The sequence below is a fragment of the Hippocampus bargibanti genome, linkage group LG10 (genome assembly GCF_051943395.1).
Source record: "Hippocampus bargibanti isolate YZ-2025 linkage group LG10, ASM5194339v1, whole genome shotgun sequence".
NCBI lineage: Eukaryota > Metazoa > Chordata > Actinopteri > Syngnathiformes > Syngnathidae > Hippocampus > Hippocampus bargibanti.
In genome coordinates, this window is record NC_142743.1 from 6,484,841 (window position 1) to 6,501,778 (window position 16,938).

Here is a 16,938-nt window from a genome sequence, read left to right on the forward strand (position 1 = left end):
CCGGTCCTACTGCGAGAAGCACATCGCCGACAAGCGCATCCAGCCGAGCCACATCACCAACATGGACGAGGTACCGCTAACTTTCGACATCCCGGTGAGTCACACGGTGGAGAAGAAGGGAACCAGCACGGTAGCGATACGCACAACGGGGTACGAAAAGGCTTCGTTTACTGTTGTGCTTGGCTGCCATGCGAACGGAGAGAAACTTCTGATTTGTGACTTCTGATTTGTGACTCTATGCGAGCGCATCTCACAGACAATGTGAAGCAGAAAGTGAACGGTTGCTGTGATTCCGGGTGGGTTGACCAAGGAACTCCAACCGATGGACATCGGTGTGAACCGGCCGTTCAAAGTGAGGCTGCGAGCGGCGTGGGAGCGATGGATGACCGAAGGAGACCACAGCTTCACGAAGAGTGGTAGGCAGCGCCGGGCGAGTTATGCCACAGTTTGCAAATGGATTGTGGATGCTTGGGCTAACGTGTCTGCTGGCACGGTGGTTCGAGCTTTCGGAAAAGCCGGCATTATTTCCGAGGAGCCGCACGGCACAGAAAGTAACTGACAGTGAGGAAAGCGAACCTGCCATGTTGGATTTAGCGCAACTGTTCGATTCTGTTACCGGTAATGTGCTTGTTTTTACCATGCCGACGCCTATTGAGCGATGATTACAAAATGTTCTTACTTTGTCATTAATAAATAAAGTACTACCAAACTCAGTTTTGCTCCCGATCTGTTTTTTAAATACGCCTGTATGTTGTGGTAAGGCGGACGCCCGTATGGCAGTAGAGGATATGTACCGATATATAAAACTTGTGTCCTTTCATCCGGTGCGCCCAATGTGTGTGTTAAATACAGAAATTGGCACACATAAATGAGACTGCGCCTTTTCACACGGTGCGCTCTTTGGTCGTGAAAATACGGTAGGTCCCTGCTCTCAGGTTGGGGGAGCACAGGACTATTCCCTGAGGCTACACTGATTACTTCTATTATCCTGACTGATTGCCTCTATTGTCCTGCCTGATTATGGGGTCTACAACTGGCCTGATTGTCCCATTGCTCTGGTATCACCTCATCATCATAACAGAGGAAATAAATAATAATTAATAATAATAATAATAATAATTAATAATTATCATCATCATCACCGTCATCGTCCTCATCCTCCATCCATCCATCTTCTGCCGCTTATCCGAGGTCGGGTCGCGGGGGCAGCAGCTTCAGTAGGGAAGCCCAGAATTCTCTCTCCCCAGCCACTTCTTCTAGCTCGTCCTGGCGGATCCCGAGGCGTTCCCAGGCCAGATGGGAGACATAGTCTCTCCAGCGTGTCCTGGGTCGTCCCCGGGGTCTCCTGCCAGTGGGGCATGCTCGGAACACCTCACCACGGAGGCGTCCTGGGGGCATCCTAATCAGATGCCCGAGCCACCTCATCGGGCTCCTCTCGATGTGGAGGAGAAGGGGCTCGACTTTGAGCCCCTCACGGATGACCGAGCTTCTCACCTTATCTCTAAGGGAGAGCCCGGACACCCCGGGGAGAAAGCTCATTTCGGCCGCTTGCATCTCGACCTCTTTAAAATTGACCTTTTTCTTCAAACATATGGAGACTGATATTATTCCCATTCTCCAAGGTCTAAATTAGCTAAATATACCAATTATTGTGATCATGGACCTTGGCTATGCCTGCCTCAAGAGCCATGTTATTTTATTGTTTACGTTTTTCAAAAACTCTGCAAAATTTGGGATAGTATGTCCTTATTTTCATTGTAGCTTTCCAGAGGTTGATGCTAAAGCATTGAAAGTGGTACCAAATGAAAGCTATTTTCTTGCATATGGTAGTAAACACATGAACACCTGTGTTAATTTTAATTAATCTTAATGCACAAACATATATTTTTTATGCTTGGAAAGGATGCCATCATATAATACATAACTTTATCTCAAAAATGTTACTCTTAATGCATGTATATAATTTATTATCACTACGGGATGTTCTTGGTGAAAGATACCCTGTGGAAAGTCTTGCAGTGCTCGTCTCTGGTACTCCACAGTATGAAGAAGGGAAGATGCTTGGTGTGCCCTTCATACAAACACAGAAATCCAACAGTGTAATGCTACATTGGAACTGATAGAAACATGGGGTCTCACAGACAACATTGTAGGCTTGGTGTTTGATACCACAGCAAGCAACAGTGGCATCAACAAGGGTGCAGCGAAGCTTATTGAAGAAAAACTAGGCAAAAAGGCATTCTACTTCGCTTGTCGCCATCACATATCAGAGGTAATAATTGGAAGTGTATGGGAGGCTGTGTTTAGCAAGGTCCTGACAACCCAATGTTCAGCAATGTGAAAGAGAAGTGGGACAAGTTGATTAAGGACTGCCCAAGAGTTCTGGGCCTAGTTGAACAAGACTTGAAACAGAAGAAGACAAAGAAGAAGACAAGCACAATCGCATTCTTAAGCAATTTCCTTGAGGAAGCAAGTTCGAGGGCAGATTACAGAGAGGTGGCAGAGCTGTGTCTGATCCTGCTTGGTGAGGAACGTCCTCGAGGTATCCACTGGGTCAAGCCAGGTGCCATTCACCAAGCCCGCTGGATGGCCAGGAACATTTACTGTATGAAGATGCTCATGTTTTCCAAGGAACTAAAATACAACACGAACACTATCTTCAAGCTGGAGAGGATGAACAAGTTCCTGGCCTCATTCTACACCAGCCACTGGGTGATGACCACCTATGCAGCTGATGCACCTATCCATGACCTCCAGCTTATGAAGAACATGCTGCAATACAAGCAGTATGATTAATGAACTGGCAACCTCTGTTCTCAAGAAAATGAACAACCACCGCTGGTATCTGACCCAGAAACGAGTGCCATTCACCTTGTTCAGTTCATATGCCAGCATGACCAAGTCTGCAAAAGAGAAGCTCGCAGTCAAGCTTTCAGAAACAGAGAAACCTGTGAGTTACAGGAAAGACAAGCCAGTGTTTCCTGTCATCAAGGCAGCTACAGTTCTCACAGACCTGGTAGGGCCAGAGTCTCACTTTCTGTTTGATGCTCTTCGAGTGATATGTGACTGGCGCACTACTCCTGCTGACACCTGGGAAGTCAATGACAGCTACAGGAATGCATAGAAGTTTTTGAGGTCAGTGAAAGTGACCAATGATGTGGCTGAGAGAGGCGTGAAATTAATGAGTGACTTTGCAACTCAGATCACAACTGACCCAGAGCAATGAAGCTGCTTACTACAAGTTGTGGAGTACCAGAGGAAAAAAATTGACAGTTTCAAAAAAGTCACATTGAACAAGTGACAATACATGTATTAGTAACATCCTATCTGACAGTTTCTTATACAATATATGTGTCAGTGCACTGCTATCATACTACCAAACTGATGTTTTGTAGTGTCCCAGCTGTTTGTGCATTAAAATTAGCTAAAATTTGCACAGGTGTTCATGTGTTTTATTGTACTTACCACCAAATTCAAGAAAGTTTTATTAGCCTTCATTTGGTACCACTTTCAATGCTATAACATCAACCTCTGGAAAGCTACAATAAAAATAAGGATATAATATCCCAAATTTTGCAGCGTTTTAAAAAAATGTCAACAATAAAATTACATGGCTCTTGAGGCAGGCATAGCCAAGGTCCATGATCACAATAACTGGTATATTTAGCTAATTTAGACCTTGGAGAATGGGAATAACATAACTCTCCATGTTTGAAGAAAAAGGTCAATTTTGAAGAGGTCTAATCCGGGATCACATTCTTTCAGACACAACCCACAGCTCGTGACCATAGATGAGGGTTGGGACGTAGATCGACCGGTAAATTGAGAGCTTTGCTTTTTGGCTCGGCTCTTTCTTCACCACGACAGATCGGTACAATGTCCGCATCACAACAGACGCCACACCGATCATCCTGTCGACCTCTCGCTCCCTTACACCCTCATTCGTGAACAAGACACCCAGATACCTAAACTCCTCCACTTGAGGCAAAATCTCCTCCCGGACCCGGAGAGGGCACTCCACCCTTTTCCGACAGAGAACCATTGTCTCAGATTTGGCGGTGCTTATTCTCATCCCAGCCGCTTGACATTCGGCTGTGAAACGCTCAAGAGAAAGTTGGAGAGCTCCACTTGAAGGCCCCAACAGTCCCACATCATCTGCAAAAAGCAGAGATTCTATACTGAGGCCACCAAAACGGAAACCTTCAACGCTTCGGCTGCGCCTAGAAATTCTGTCCATAAAGGTTATGAACAGAATCGGTGACAAAGGGCAGCCTTGGCGGAGCCCAACCCTCACTGGAAACGATTCCGACTTATTGCCGGCATTGCGAACCAGACTCTGACATCGGTCGTATAGGGACCGAACGGCCCGTATCAGGCATTCCTGTACCCCATACTCCCGAAGCACCCTTCACAGAAATCGACGAGGGACACGGCCAAACGTTTTCTCCAAGTCCACAAAGCACATGTAGACTGGTTGGGCGAATACCCATGCACCCTCAAGGACCCTGCTGAGGGTGTAGAGCTGGTCCACTGTTCCGCGGCCGGGACGAAAACCACACTGTTCTTCCTCAATCTCAGGCTCGACTTTCCGACGGACCCGCCCCTCTAAAACCCCTGAATAGACCTTTCCAGGGAGGCTGAGGAGTGGAATCCCTCTGGAGTTGGAACACACCCTCCGGTCCCTTTTTTTAAAAAGAGGGACCACCACCCAGTCTGCCAATCCAGAGGCACTCTCCCCAATGACCACGCAATATTGCAGAGGCATGTCAGCCAGAACAGCCCCACAACATCCAGAGCCTTGAGGAACTCCGGTCGGATCTCATCCACCCCCGAGGCGTTGCCACCGCGGAGCTTTTTAACCACCTCGGTGACTTCAGCCACAGAGATCGGAGAGCCCACCTTGGAGTCCCCAGACACTGCTTCCTCCAAGGAAAGCATGTTGGTGGAGTTGAGGAGGTCTTCGAAGTACTCTGCCCACCGGTTCACGACGTCTCAAGTCGAGGTCAGCAGCACCCCATCCTCACTGTACACAGTGTTAGTGGTGCACTGCTTTCCCCTCCTGAGACGCTGGATGGTGGACCAGAATTTCCTCGAAGCGGCCCGGCAGTCGGCTTCCATGTCCTCACTGAACTCTTCCCTTGCCCGTGTTTTTCCCTCGGCGACCATCAAGACTGCATTCCGCTTGGCTAATCGATACCTGTCAGCTGTCTCAGGGGTACCACAGGCTTTCTAGGCCCGGTAGGACTCCTTCTTCAGCTGTACGGCATCCCTTACTACTGGTGTCCAGGCACCAACCACCTTACAGCCACACCTCTGATTTGCCGCCTCAGCAAGGGAGGTACGGAACATGGTCCATTCGGACTCAATGTCCCCCACCTCCCCTGGGACATGTGTGAAATTCTGCCGGAGGTGGGAGTTGAAACTCCTTCTGACAGGGGATTCCGCCAGACGTTCCCAACAAACACTCACAACACGTTTGGGTCTGCCAGGTCGGACTAGCCTCTTCCCCCACCAACGGAGCCTACTCACAATCAGATGATGATCAGTTGACAGCTCCGCCCCTCTCTTGACTCGAGTGTCCAAAACATGAGGCCGCAAATCCGATGATACAACTATAGAGTCAATCATCGAACTGCGACCAAGGGTGTCCGGGTGCCACGTGCACATATGTAAACCCTTATGTTTGACTAAAGTGTTTGTTATAGACAATCCGTGTCTAGCACAAAAGTCCAATAACAAAACACCACTCCTGTTCTCATCACTGTCATTGCCCACATGAGCATTGAAATCGCCCAGCAGAACAAAGCAGGGGAGTGCTGTCCAGTACACCCCCTAAAGTCTCCAAAAAGGATGGGTACACTGAACTCAGAACCTGTCCCACCACTCGAAGGTGGAGGGAAGCAACCCTTTCGTCTACCGGGATGAATCCCAATGTACGGCGGCGAGCCGGGTGGCAATAAGTATGCCGACACCTGCTCTACGCCTCTGAACGTGGGCAACTCCAGAGTGGAAGCGAGTCCAACCCCTTTCGAGAGGGCTGGTACCGGAACCCAGGCTGTGTGTGCAAGCAAGCCCAACTATCTCTAGTTGGAACTTTTCGACCTCGTGCACCAGCTCGGACTCTTTCCCTGTAAGAGAGGTGACATTCCACGTCCCAAGAGCTAGCTTCTGCAGTCGAGGGTCGGACCGCCAGGGTCCCTGCCTTTGGCTGCCGCCCAGCTAACAATGCACCCGACCCCTCTGGCCCATCCCATGGGTGGTGAGCCCTTGAGAAGGGGGACCCACGTTTCCTCTTCGGACTGAGCCCGACCGGGCCCCATGGGTGTAGTCCTGGCCACCAGGCGCTCGCCAACGAGCCCCATCTCCAGGCCTGGCTCCACAGAGGGGCCCCGGTGACCCGCGTCCGGGCAAGGGAAAACAAAATCCATTGGTGTTTTTCTTCATATGGGGTCTTCTGATTCGTACTTTGTCTGGTCCCTCACCCAGGACCTGTTTGCCATGGGTGACCTTACCAGGGGCATAAAGCCCCAGACAACCTAGCACCTAGGATCATTGGGACACACAAAACCCTCCACCACGGTAAGGTGACGACCCATGGATAGGTGTCATGATCATAATAATTATAATAATCATAATAATCATAATAATCATGATAATCATGATAATCATAATAATCATAATAATCATAATAATCATAATTGTATTCATAAGCACCTTTCAACACTCTCAAGGAACATTCACAGTCACAATGACAAGAAAAATAAAACCTCAAGTACAGTAAAGTCTCGTTATATCGATATTCAAAGGAGTCCGAAAAAATATCGATATAACCGGGACTATCAATATATCCGATCCTGCGCCGAACTGCATTAAACAAAAGCCGCCAAAAGAGGGCAGCCAAGCGCCATATAAGAAACGGAGCTGGCCATTAGCTCCCTTTTTTTTGGGGTGAGAGATGTTCCCCCAATGTTGCCTCAAAATGGCACATATAATTCTTTAATGATTGTAAACATGTATGCTTTAATCTTCAGAACTACAGTGTATTTGAAACATATTCATAACTGGATGTGTAACAAGAAAGCATATTATCCGAATCTGCATTTTTATTTGCATTTGAATAAAAAGTGACATCGGCTGTCCTTTAATACACAGTATGGAATGTTAATAATTTTCAAAATCATCGCGCTTCAGAAGACAAAACAAGAAACATTGTTGCAAAAAACGATTGCATTCATATACAGTACAGTGGGCATGTACATAACACAACAGGGAAACTGCAACGCTTACATCTTACTGTATTATGTATACAATTTAAAAAAGTCATCAATCTTCTTCTGCTTCCCATTTTTACCTTTTAACACAAACACTTCAATCTCGTCTGCTACACACGAGCTAGCGTCTGAAAATGAAAATGGCTCTGCTACACGGGTGCTGGGCACGTAACCAAGTCACCTGACCAAGTCGACCAATGGCGCGACTGATGGCGTGACACGTAACCAAGACACGTGACCAAGTTGACCAATGGCGCGACCGATGGCGTGTCACGTGACAAAGTCACACGGCCAAGTCGACCAATAGCGCGACCGATGGCGGCTTATGTGACCAAGTCGACCAATGGCGCGACCAATGGCGGCTCACGTAACAAGACACGTGACCAAGTTGACCAATGGCGCGACGGATATATCGATATAAACAACAAAAATGGCCGGCGGGGGATGAAAAGGAGCACCGTAATAACCGGATTATCGTAATAACCGGGTATCGTACTAAACGGTACTAATTATACATAAAAAGACTAGAAATGTGCACGGGAAATGAAAATAGTATTGTAATAAGCGGTACTATCGATATAACCGATATCGATATAACGAGACTTTACTGTATTATAAATAATAAAAGAAGAGATTTGTCTACACTGAGAAGGCGATTTTAAATAAAGTTTTGAGGGAGTATTTCAATGTTGCAATACAATCAATATTGCGGATGTTGGGTAGAAGTGAGTTCCAGAGTTTGGGGGCAAAGCGGCTGAAAGCTCTGCACCCCATTATGCTGAGACGGGCAGAGGGCACGCAGAGGTAGAGGGATGATGAGGATCTGAGGGAACGAGAGGGAACATAAATTTGAAGAAGGTCAGACAGGTACTGTATGTGGGTGGGAGGGCAAGGTTGTGGATGGCTTAAAGTGTATATAAAAGTATTTTGAACTCAATTCTAAATTTAGGACAGAGGTGATAAGACGAAAGGAAGGGGTTCTGGTGATGATCCAGGCTGAGGAGTTCTGGACTAGCTGTAGTTTATGGAGAAATTTGTGATGGACACCAAGAAGGAAAGTGCAATAATCAATACGGGAGGAGAGGAGACTGTGAACAAGGATCGGAGTGGTGTGAGAGATGAGAGTGGGACGGAGACGATTGATATTACATCGGCAGACAACGCGGATCGGGTTACGTTACTTATATGGGAGTGGAAGGATAGTGAGCTTCAGAGGATGACACCAAGGCTCTTGAACTGAGGGGAGGCGAGCACTGTGGAACAATCAATAGTGAGGGAGAAACTATTGGCTTTATGTAGAGTGGGTTTGGTACTGACAAGAAGTTTTGTTTTGTCGCTGTTAAATTTGAGGGCGTTATGGATAAACCAGGATAAATATGGTTAAACACTAATACAATTATGCGGAATAACCACTTTAAACATCAAAATGGTTTTGGTTGTAACTAATCAGAAACTGAGATTATTTCTGATGGAAAATCTTTAATGGAGACTTGGACTCAATTTTCATCTGGGATTATACACTCTTTCATTCACAGCCTCACACTGTGGATAATCAGCCTTTACTGTTTTGGCAAGCTATAAAAGCAGAAAAACATGCACATGCATACGTGCATTTGCGTACAGACGTACGGTACCTTTTTATATTCACTGTTGTATGGTGGTATTGTAACTACAGTCTAGTGAGGATTTGGAAGGCAAAGTGAGGATGAAAAATGACCATATTGGTCAAAAACAAACAAACAAACAAACATTTGGACTCCATCAAATTGTCATAAATAGATTAGATTAGTTGCTTCTTGTGGATTGTTAGCCCCACATAGGGTGGATGCATTGTACATTTCACTTGAAGACGTTTGTATGGTCATAGGTTCCACTCTTCAATTTGATTTGAATTGAAATTGAACTTTGAGCAAGGCATTCAAGTTTCTCCTCACCAAATTCTCAAGCATTCCATCATGAAAAACAGCAAAGTGTGTTCTGACTGTTCCCCGAGAGTTGGAAGCACACAACGGTCCGTAAACAACATGATGCTTAGAAATAACATCAAGTTGTTGCTGAAGCCTTTAAATGCTGCTTTTACCCATTACTATTGTGGCAAACAGATGTCCTAATTTTAGAGACATGGTATAGCGGGAAGATGACAAGACCCTCAAAGTCATTTCCCTCTGTTGATACCTGTACGTTAATGGACAGAAATGGAAAACCTGCTTCATCTCTCTCAGTTTTTCTCCAGCTCTCTCTGTCATCTGGACACTGGAACAAGAATGTACATTCAGATTGCGAGGCCTTTTATGTTGCTACATTCGTAGAGTCGTCTTAGACTGGAGGAGAAGAAGGAAAAATAGATGCAGGAAAGATTCTGCGGTCTGCTTTTGCTCTTTCTATTTCTTGCTCAGCATACACACTCGCTCACTGGCAATACATCTTTCAGCAAAAGACACATTTGGTTTTGCCTGTTAAGTTGCCAGTCAAAGCCTCATTTTATTCGCACTCCCTCTGTTTCTTTGCTTCATTTACATTGTGATGTCGCTTTCACGCTTTGCAAACGCCCCCGCAACCACCACAAGTTTCCTCTTTGCCAGAACCTTTTGCATAAGCCAGCACATGCTTTAGAAAGCCTTGAACCGACAACAAACACAAATCATCCTAACGGTTGGGATAAAAGAGGGCCCTGCCGCCAGTCCCTGTATAATTATAATTGATCTAATACTCTTATATGTCCGTCTTATAAATGAATAGGACCATTTCTGGGCCTCTCTTTCACAGTAGTGGGTAGTCTTTTCCCATCGCGGCACAATAGCCCGCGAAGACAGGAAAAAGGTGAAAGGAAGTTGAGTTGGCACCTAAAATTCTTGAGTAAAATTGAGATGCATGTGGCTGCAAAGCAAAACTGCGATGACATTGTCGTCCAGGTGTTTTATAATGTGGAATTACACTGGTTGTAGCGATGAAAAGGCTTCTTAAGCCGTCATCCGTAGTTCTTTGAAGGTATCGGATGTTTCGCTCCTCATCCGAAGAGCTTCGTCAGCGATCTAAAATTGTGCTGGATACTCTGGCCCAATATATATCCCTAACGGACAGAAGTGGCGGTGCCAGATATATGCTCTGATAGGTCTCTGCTCTAAAGTTGGAGGATCAATAGACTACTCCCTTAAACTAATCTGAATACTTCTTTTATTCTTTCTGATTACCTCTAATGGATTATGCCTGGCTCTGATTGCCCCATCAGCTCTGGTACCACCTCATCAACATGACTAAACCTATGTGGTAACGACCTAAGAAGTCTGTTGTAAGCATGATGTAAATTAATCCTCAAACCACCTTTGCGATTCAGTGAAGGGTTTTGCTGTTTTGTAAAAGAGTAAAATCCTTTACCTTCAGGGAGTAGTCTATTGGTCCCCAAAATTAGAGCAAGGACCTATCAGAGCAGACGTCTGGCAACATCGATTCTGTCCATTAGGGATATATATAGGGTTAGAGTTACCAACACAACTTTAGTTCGCTGATGAAGCTCTACAGATGAGGAGTGAAACGTCCGTCACCTTCAAAGAAGTACAGATGAAAGCTGTAGAAACCTTTTCATTGATGGACCACTCCTGTACGACTAAGAGCCTACACAGACGTACACTGCCGGTAGTGATGCTGGTTTATTAGACAGCGGAAGCTCACCTTTTTGAACGCGACAACTACATCTTTGATCTTGAATAATGTGAAGGGGAGTGGCCCGGTGGACCAGTGGTTACCGCATCAATCTCACCATGCAGAGGTTCCATTCTAACTCTGGCCTCCCTGTGTGGATTGTTTGTGTTATTCCAGGACCCGTGTGGGTTTTCTCTGGGTACTCCGGTTTCCTCCCACATTCAGAGATGAAAGCCGATTCTGCCAGTTGAAAGAGAGGTGAGAAATCTTTCAATGTAATCAAATCATATGATTGAATGCATTTATACACCTGACTCAACACACACTTGCTGCCTGTTAGGTGAATAATCACCGAATTCCTTAGCAACAGATTAAAATCACCATTAACAAAAGGTGAGTGTTTAATTTAATGTGATCATCTGAGCCAAGGTGGCACGGTGTAGACTGGTGAGAATATCTGATCACAGCACAGAGGTTCATGGTTCGATTCCAGCACTGGCCTCCCGATGCTCTCACCGTGGCTGCGTGGGTTTTCTCGGGGTAGGCTGTTTTCCTCTCACACCGCCAAAATATGCATGGCAGGTTAACGCAGCCCTCTCCATGAGTCGTCACCTTACCGTGGGAAGGGGTTTGTGTGTCCCAGTGATCCTAGGAGCTAGGTTGTCTGGGGCTTTATGCCCCTGGCAGGGTCACCCATGGCAAACAGGTCCTGGGTGAGAGACGAGACAAAGTATGACTAAAAAGACCCCAATGAAGAGAAACGTAAATTGACTTGGTTTTCCCTTGCCAGGACGCGGGTCACCGGGACCCCTCTCTGGAGCCAGGCCTGGAGATGGGGCTCGTTGGCGAGCGCCTGGTGGCCGGGCCTACACCCGTGGTGCCCGGTCGGGCTCAGCCGAAGAGGAAACGTGGGTCCCCCTTCTCTGATCCTCGACTGCAGAAGCTGGCTGGAAAGTTCCGACTAGACATAATTGGGCTTGCCTCCACACACAGTCTGGGTTCCGGTACCAGCCCTCTTGAGAGGTGTTGGACTCTCTTCCACTCTGTATTTGCCCACGGTGAGAGGCGTAGAGCAGGTGTCGGCATACTTTTTGCCCCCCGGCTCGTCGCCTGTACATTGGGATTCACCCCGGTAGACGAAAGGGTTGCTTCCCTCCGCCTTTAGGTGGGGGGACGCGTTCTGACTGTTGGTTGTGCATATGCACCAAACAGCAGTTCAGCGTACCCATCCTTTTTGGAGACGTTAGGGGGTGTGCTGGAGAACGCTCCCCCTGCGGACTACCTTGTTCTGCTGGCCGATTTCAATGCTCATGTGGGCAATGACAGTGAGACCTGGAGGGCCGTGATTGGGACGAACGGCCCCCCGATCAGAACACGAGTGGTGTTTTGTTATTGGACTTCTGTGTTCGACACGGATTGTCTATAACAAACACTTTATTCAAACTATATAATAAGGGGTCCATATATGCACGTGGCACCAGGACACCCTTGGTTGCATTTCGATGATTGACTTTGGAGTTGTATCATTGGATTTGCGGCCTCATGTTTTGGACACTCGAGTGAAGAGAGGGGCGTAGCTGTCAACTTATCACCACCTGGTGGTGAGTAGGCTCCGTTGGTGGGGGAAGATGCCAGTCCGACCTGGCAGACCCAAACGTGCTATGAGTGTTTGTTGGGAACGTCTGACGGAATCCCCTGTCAGAAGGTGTTTCAACTCCCACCTCCGGCAGAATTTCACACATGTCCCAGGGGAGGTGGGGGACATTGAGTCCAAATGGACCATGTTCCGTACCTCCCTTGCTGAGGCGGCAAATCAGAGGTGTGGCCGTAAGGTGGTTGGTGCCTGTCGTGGTGGAAACCCCCGTACTCGCTGGTGGACACCAGTAGTAAGGGATGCCGTAAAGCTGAAGGAGTCCTATCGGGCTTATATGGCCTGTGGCACCCCTGAGACAGCTGACAGGCATCGATTAGCCAAGCGAAATGCAGCTTCGGTGGTTGCCGAGGCAAAAAACAGGCATGGGAAGAGTTAGGTGAGGCCACGGAAGCCGACTTCTGGACCGCTTCGAGGAAATTCCGGTCCACCATCCGGCATCTCAGGGGGGGAAAGCAGTGCACCACTAACACTGTGTACAGTGAGTATGGGGCGCTGCTGACCTCGACTCGAGACGTCGTGAAACGGTGGACAGAGTATTTCGAAGACCTCCTCAACTCCACCAACATGCCTTCCTTGGAGGAATCAGTGTCTCGGGACTCCGAGGTGGGCTCTCCGATCTCTGTGGCTGAAGTTACAGAGGTGGTTAAAAAGCTCCTTGGTGGCAACGCCCCGGGGGTGGATGAGATCCGACCGGAGTTCCTCAAGGCTCTGGATGTTGTGGGGCTGTTCTGGCTGACATGCCTCTGCAATATTGCGTGGTCATTGGGGAGAGTGCCTCTGGATTGGCAGACTGGGTGGTGGTCCCTCTTTTTAAAAAAAGGGACCGGAGGGTGTGTTCCAACTCCAGAGGGATTCCACTCCTCAGCCTCCCTGGAAAGGTCTATTCAGGGGTTCTAGAGGGGCGGGTCCATCGGAAAGTCGAGCCTCAGATTGAGGAAGAACAGTGTGGTTTTCGTCCCGGCCGCGGAACAGTGGACCAGCTCTACACCCTTAGTAGGGTCCTCGAGGGTGCATGGGAATTCGCCCAACCACATGTGCATGTGCTTTGTGGACTTGGAGAAAGCGTTTGACCGTGTCCCTCGTGGAGTTTTGTGGAGGGTGCTTCGGGAGTATGGGGTACAGGAGCGCCTGATACGGGCTGTTCGGTCCCTATACGACCAATGTCAGAGTCTGGTTCGCATTGCCGGCAGTAAGTCGGAATTGTTTCCAGTGAGGGTTGGGCTCCGCCAAGGCTGCCCTTCGTCACCGATTCTGTTCATAACCTTTATGGACAGAATTTCTAGGCGGAGCCGAAGCCTTGAAGGATTCCGTTTTGGTGGCCTCAGTATAGCATCTCTGCTTTTTGCAGATGATGTGGCACTGTTGGGGCCTTCAAGTGGAGCTCTCCAACTCTCTGTCGAGCGTTTTGCAGCCGAATGTGAGCGGTTGGGATGAGAATCAGCACCTCCAAATCTGAGACAATTGTCCTCAGTCGGAAAAGGGTGGAGTGCCCTCAGGGAGATTTTGCCTCAAGTGGAGGAGAAGCCGAAAGGAAAAGAAGAGGGAGGAGTTTAAGCTCTGAGAGTTTTGTTCACGAATGAGGGTGTGAGGGAGTGAGAGGTCGACGGCGGATCGGTGCGGCATCTGCTGTGATGCGGACTTTGTTCCGATCTGTCGTGGTGAAGAAGGAGCTGAGCCAAAAAACAAAGCTCTCAATTTACCGGTCGATCTACATGCCAACCCTCATCTATGGTCACGAGCTATGGGTTGTGTCCGAAAGAACGAGATCCCGGATGCAAGCGGCCGAAATGAGCTTTCTCCGTATGGTGTCCGGGCTCTCCCTTAGAGATAAGGTGAGAAGCTCGGTCATCCGGGAGGAACTCAAAGTCGACCCGCATAGAGAGGAGCCAGAAGAGGTGGCTCGGGCATCTGATTAGGATGCCCCCAGTACGCCTCCCTGGTGAGGTGTTCCGAACATGCCCGACTGGCAGGAGGCCCCGGGGACGACCCAGAACACATTGGAGAGACTATGTCTCCCAGCTGGCCTGGGAACGCCTCGGGATCCGGCAGGATGAGCTAGAAGAAGTGGCTGGGGAGAGGAAAGTCTGGGCTTCCCTACTGAAGCTGCTGCCCCCGCGACCTGACCCTGGATAATCGTCAGAAGATGGATGGATGGAGGTTAACGCAGCATTTTAAATTGCCACAAAGTGGTATTGACTATGCAAATGGTTGAGCGTCTGCAGTATGTGTGCCCTGCGATTGGCTGGCAACCAGTTGAGGGTGTCCCCCGCCTAGTTCCCGCGAACTACTGAATTAGGCACCAGCACAATCCGCGGCACTTGTCGGGATCACCGCATTAGAAAATGCATGAATGGATGGATAATTATAATAATAACAATCAGAATAAATATGTATTATAGTAATATGTTTTCTAATAATATTCATGAATTGAGGTTTGGGTATAGCTACAATCTGTAAAATACCTATTGCCAATGAAAATAAATTGAAGAATAAGATAAAAAAAACGGATGTGATACAAAACAGAAACTGTTCTTTTAAATCAGGGGTCGGGAACCTATGGCTCGCGAGCCATATATGGCTCTTTTGATGATTGCATATGGCTCGCCGATAAAACTAAATACATATTGGCGTTTTTTTCGCCGTTGATTTCCCGTTGGGGCTGCAGTTGGCGGAAAGCGCAATTTTGATTGAATGACACTGGCCGTCAGTCGAAACAGGTAAACGCCCTTTTAAATGAGCCCCGCGAGTGCACTTCAGCTTGAATTCACCGAAGGATTCATTAGCCTTTGAGGAGAGAAAATGTTCGGATTCGAATTTGCAATGAAACAACACCATCGAAGAAACAGTCGAATGTTAACAAGCCCCCTGTTAACGTTAGCATCAACATACTGCTGCGAGAAGTAGATTGCAGATAGCAAGTGTGGAAGCTTATGAGCCGTGCGCAGGCTAGCTAGCAGTAACTCCGCCTCCGGACCGGCAAGTTGAATTTCATTCCGATCGTTTGCCTGGATTTTTACTCATCACGAGGAACGGAAAAACATTCATGTTAACGGTGAGTACTATCACAAAGTTAGTTTAAATAATCCATTCTGATATTTTGTTGAAAAGTGACCGCGGGTGTTTGCGTGTGTGTGTGCGCGCGCCCGTGTGTGTTTGCGCGCCCATGTGTGTGTGTGCGTGCGCGCGCGCCCGTGTGTGTGTGTGTGCGCGCGCGCACCCGTGTGTGTGTGTGTGTGTGTGTGCGCGCCCGTGTCCGTGTGTGTGTGCGCGCGCGCGCCCGTGTGTGTGTGTGTGCCCGTGTGGCTCTCGCTGAAGAACATTTCTAAATATTTTACTTTTATGGCTCTCTTCGTCAAAAAGGTTCCCGACTCCTGTTTTAAATCAATGATAGAACTATTTCATATGCACATCCTTAAACATCCAATGTTACTTATTTTCTACTCATTTGTATTTGCCCAAGTTTAGTCTAAGTTGTTAGTCCGTGTATATATATATAATTGTAAGGTTATAAGGTAAACTACACACACACACACACACACACACCCATATATATATATATATATATATATATATATATATATATATATATATATACACCATGGTTGTAGGCCCGGCCACCAGGCGCTCGCAACGATATATATATATATATATATATATATATATATATATATATATATATATATATATATATATATATAAAGCCCCTTCTATCTCATAGCTGATAGCCCCTTTTTTATAAAGTCTCGTTATATCGATATCGGATATATCGATAGTCCCGGTTATATCGATACTATTTCTATGCACACACGGGGAAAATTACATGCAAACAGGGTCGGATATATCGATAGTCCCGGTTATATCGATATTTTTGCGGACTCCCTTGAATATCGATATAACGAGACTTTACTGTATATATGTGTGTGTGTGTGTGTGTGTGTGTGTGTGTGTGTGTGTGTGTGTGTGTGTGTAGTTTACCTTATAACCTTACGTATTTGTAGTGTGTACCGTTACTCAACCATTCTTATTTCAGTCTAATAACATATTTCAGCCTTCTATCTCATAGCTGATAGCCCCCTTTTGAAATGATGTCATTCCTACCCTCTGTATAAATAAGATCTCGGGTGGGGGGAGAGCCGAAGCTTCCCCCTAAATGGCCTACCTAATTCGACCTCACAATGTCTTTGCTGTCCAAGATTAAAATAATCATCACCTTGATTCCTGCTGATTTTACTCCCATCTCCTAACACGGTGAAGAACCATGAACCAGAGAAAAAGATCCATCCAGTTTCAAAAATGCATTCTGATACAAATAGAAATATTTCTAATTAAAATTTGTGTCTGACCAGTTGTTTGTGTTTTAGTGAAATGGTGACA

At 47.1% G+C, this 16,938-nt stretch overlaps 1 pseudogene; it reads right to left on the reverse strand.

Annotated features, from left to right (window-relative positions):
- Positions 1-1,973: 1,973 nt before the first annotated feature.
- LOC148892229 (uncharacterized) lies at positions 1,974-6,428 on the reverse strand (annotated as a pseudogene).
- Positions 6,429-16,938: the final 10,510 nt, after the last annotated feature.